This window comes from Anas acuta, unplaced genomic scaffold (genome assembly GCF_963932015.1).
Source record: "Anas acuta unplaced genomic scaffold, bAnaAcu1.1 SCAFFOLD_204, whole genome shotgun sequence".
NCBI lineage: Eukaryota > Metazoa > Chordata > Aves > Anseriformes > Anatidae > Anas > Anas acuta.
In genome coordinates, this window is record NW_027076267.1 from 1366 (window position 1) to 5701 (window position 4336).

At 59.1% G+C, this 4336-nt stretch overlaps 1 long non-coding RNA gene across 1 annotated transcript; it reads right to left on the bottom strand.

The window, feature by feature from the left end:
• Positions 1-727: 727 nt before the first annotated feature.
• Positions 728-3578, bottom strand: LOC137849198 (uncharacterized). The gene is made up of 3 exons (XR_011091755.1): positions 3507-3578; positions 3325-3403; positions 728-779 (listed from the first exon to the last, which is right to left on the bottom strand). It is a non-coding gene; the product is annotated as an uncharacterized lncRNA (long non-coding RNA).
• Positions 3579-4336: the final 758 nt, after the last annotated feature.

The following is a 4336-nucleotide window of genomic DNA, read 5'->3' on the forward strand; positions in this document are numbered from 1 at the left end:
AAACCAAAACCCCACTTGGTTCCCCCTCATTTTGGTTCCCCCCACCCCTCCTTGTTTTCCCCCCACCAAGCCCCATGGACACCCCCCGGTGATCCCCACAAATGCATCCCCCGGCAACCGCACCCCGCACTCTTGGTTCCCCCCTCATTTTGGTTCCCCCCCACGGTGCGTCCCCCAAATGTGTCCCCCCGGAAACCGCACCCCGCACACTTGGTTCCCCCCTCATTTTGGTTCCCCGCCCCCTGTTCCCCGCAAATGCGTCCCCCCGGCAACCGCACCCCGCACACTTGGTTCCCCCCTCATTTTGGTTCCCCCCGGTGCGCCCCGCAAATGCTTCCCCCCGGCAACCGCACCCCGCACACTTGGTTCCCCCCTCATTTTGGTTCCCCCCGGTGCGCCCCGCAAATGTTTCCCCCGGCAACCGCACCCCGCACACTTGGTTCCCACCTCATTTTGGTTCCCCCCCACCCTTGGGGTCCCTCCAAGCCCCATGGACCCCCCCCCTTTGGTGCCCCCCCCCCATTTTTTCCCCCCCGCCGTCCTACCCGTGCCCGCAGCAGCCGCTCGCGCTCCGCCAGCGCCTCCCGCACCCGACGCTGCATCTCGGCCAGGTGGAGGCAGGCGCTGGGGGGGGGGGAATAACTTGGGGGGGGTCAATTTGGAGGGGGTCTGGGGGCATTTGGGGGGCTGGGGGCGCATTTATGGGGCAGAGGGGACTGGTTCTCACCTGTAGGACTCGGCGTCGAGCCTCCCCGGGGGCAGCTGCAGGGCCAGGATGCCTGCGGGGGTGCGGGGGGGGCATGTCAGAACCCCCCAGACCGAAACCCCAAAACCGCTGCCGTTGACCCCAAAACCGCCGCCGTTGACCCCAAGGTGGCCGCTGGTGACGCCGGTAGGGCCACCGGGCGCCCCGCGGGCCACTGGGAGCGGAAGACGGGCATGAAGCTGCCGGTGGACGGCGGCCACGCTAAAATGCTAGGTCAGCCGCGGGTTGGGGCTCTGGGGGGGGGCACCCCATAGGGTCACAACCCTCCCAAAACCCCCCCGGCCCCATAGAGACCCCCCCCAGCCCCACAGATCCCACCCCAAACCCTGTAGGTGCTCCCCCAAACCCTACAGGCACCTTCTCCAGATGTTCCCCACAACCTCCCAGCCCCACAAGTACAATGTGTCCGGGCGGCGGCGCGCTTAAATGTGCCCGGGCGGCGCCGCACTTAAATGTGCCCGGGCGGCGCCGCGCTTAAATGTGTCCGGGCGGCGCCGCGCTAAAAGGTGTCCGGGCGGCGTCGCGCTAAAATGTGCCCTAACCCTAACCCTAACCCTAACCGTGCATTTCCAGGCATGCTCTGGGCACCCAACATGGCCTCCCGGAAGCCTGGTGCCAGAAATCTATATTTACCAGCATTCCTTGGACAGCCGGCACAGCCAATCACGGGCCGAGTTTTCGAGAATTACATTTACCAGCACGCACTGTAACCCTAGCCCTTACCGCCTTTACAAAAAAGCCTCAAGCCCTAACCCTAAAAATCCTCGAAACCCCTACAGACATAACCCAAAATATTTACCACACTAAACACCTGAAGACCTATGCCTAAAACTCCTAACCCAATAAATTAAGACGTTCAAATCCCAAGCCCACAAAATTAAGACGTTCAAATCCCAAGCCCAAAAAATAGGACTCTCAAAACCTAAACCCAAAAACGCTCCAAACACTAATCCAAAAAAATAAGACGCTCAAAGCACTAACAGAAAATATTAAGACGCTCAAAACCCTAACGCAAAAAATTAAGATGCTGCAAACCCTAACCCAAAAAATTCGGACACTCAAAACCCTAACCCTGGAGAACCTAACCTGAAAAAATAAATAAATACATAAATAAATAAAAATAAAATTTAAAAACCCTAACCCTAAATAATTGACCAAAAAGAAAATCCTAAGACCCTAACCCTAAAAAACCTTTCAACACTACAACCCATAAACTCTAAAACCCTAACACACTAAAACTGAAAAACTTAAAACCTTAACCCCCAAATCCCTAAAATACTAACCGTTAAAAATCCAAACCTAAACAACTTAAAATCCTAAACATAAACCCTGAGAATACTTACCCTGAAACCCAACCGTAGTGCCCTACCCCTGAAACCTTAAAACCGTGAATCAATCCTTGGAAAATAACATAGGCTCAGGAGAGGATCTCACTACGCTTACCCAGACTCTGACTCTGACCCTAACCCTAACCCTAACCCTACCCCTAACCCTAACCCCTAACAATAAACCTAACCCCCTAACCCTAACCCTAACCCTAACCCCCTAACCCTAACAAACCCTAACCCTAACCGAAAACCCTAACCCTAAACCGAACCCTAACCCGAAACCTAACCCTAACCCTAACCCGCCTAACCCTAACCCTAAACCTAACCCTAACCCCGAACACGAACCCTAACCCCCTAACCATAACCCTAAGCCCTAAGCCTAACCCTAAAGAACCCTAAGCCTAACCCTATCCCTAACCCTAACGCTAACCTTAACCCTAACCCTAAACCTAACGCCCTGACCATAACCCTAACCCTAACCCAAACCCTAACCCCAAACCCTAACACTACCCCTAACCCTAACCCCTAACCCTAACCCTACCCCCCTAACAGTACCCCTAACCCCCTAACGATAACCCTCGCCCTAACCCTAACGAACCCTAACCCTAAACCAAAACCCCACTTGGTTCCCCCCTCATTTTGGTTCCCCCCACCCCTCCTTGTTTTCCCCCCAAGCCCCATGGACACCCCCCGGTGATCCCCGCAAATGCATCCCCCCGGCAACCGCACCCCGCACTCTTGGATCCCCCCTCATTTTGGATCCACCCCACGGTGCGTCCCCCAAATGTGTCCCCCCGGAAACCGCACCCCGCACACTTGGTTCCCCCCTCATTTTGGTTCCCCGCCCCCTGTTCCCCGCAAATGCGTCCCCCCGGCAACCGCACCCCGCACACTTGGTTCCCCCCTCATTTTGGTACCCCACCCCCCGGTGCGCCCCACAAATGCGTCCCCCCGGCAACCGCACCCCGCACACTTGGTTCCCCCCTCATTTTGGTTCCCCCCGGTGCGCCCCGCAAATGCTTCCCCCCGGCAACCGCACCCCGCACACTTGGTTCCCCCCTCATTTTGGTTCCCCCCGGTGCGCCCCGCAAATGTTTCCCCCGGCAACCGCACCCCGCACACTTGGTTCCCCCCTCATTTTGGTTCCCCCCCACCCTTGGGGTCCCTCCAAGCCCCATGGACCCCCCCCCTTTGGTGCCCCCCCCCATTTTTTCCCCCCCGCCGTCCTACCCGTGCCCGCAGCAGCCGCTCGCGCTCCGCCAGCGCCTCCCGCACCCGACGCTGCATCTCGGCCAGGTGGAGGCAGGCGCTGGGGGGGGGGGAATAACTTGGGGGGGGTCAATTTGGAGGGGGTCTGGGGGCATTTGGGGGGCTGGGGGCGCATTTATGGGGCAGAGGGGACTGGTTCTCACCTGTAGGACTCGGCGTCGAGCCTCCCCGGGGGCAGCTGCAGGGCCAGGATGCCTGCGGGGGTGCGGGGGGGGCATGTCAGAACCCCCCAGACCGAAACCCCAAAACCGCTGCCGTTGACCCCAAAACCGCCGCCGTTGACCCCAAGGTGGCCGCTGGTGACGCCGGTAGGGCCACCGGGCGCCCCGCGGGCCACTGGGAGCGGAAGACGGGCATGAAGCTGCCGGTGGACGGCGGCCACGCTAAAATGCTAGGTCAGCCGCGGGTTGGGGCTCTGGGGGGGGGCACCCCATAGGGTCACAACCCTCCCAAAACCCCCCCGGCCCCATAGAGACCCCCCCCAGCCCCACAGATCCCACCCCAAACCCTGTAGGTGCTCCCCCAAACCCTACAGGCACCTTCTCCAGATGTTCCCCACAACCTCCCAGCCCCACAAGTACAATGTGTCCGGGCGGCGGCGCGCTTAAATGTGCCCGGGCGGCGCCGCACTTAAATGTGCCCGGGCGGCGCCGCGCTTAAATGTGTCCGGGCGGCGCCGCGCTAAAAGGTGTCCGGGCGGCGTCGCGCTAAAATGTGCCCTAACCCTAACCCTAACCCTAACCCTAACCGTGCATTTCCAGGCATGCTCTGGGCACCCAACATGGGCTCCCGGAAGCCTGGTGCCAGAAATCTATATTTACCAGCATTCCTTGGACAGCCGGCACAGCCAATCACGGGCCGAGTTTTCGAGAATTACATTTACCAGCACGCACTGTAACCCTAGCCCTTACCGCCTTTACAAAAAAGCCTCAAGCCCTAACCCTAAAAATCCTCGAAACCCCTACAGACATAA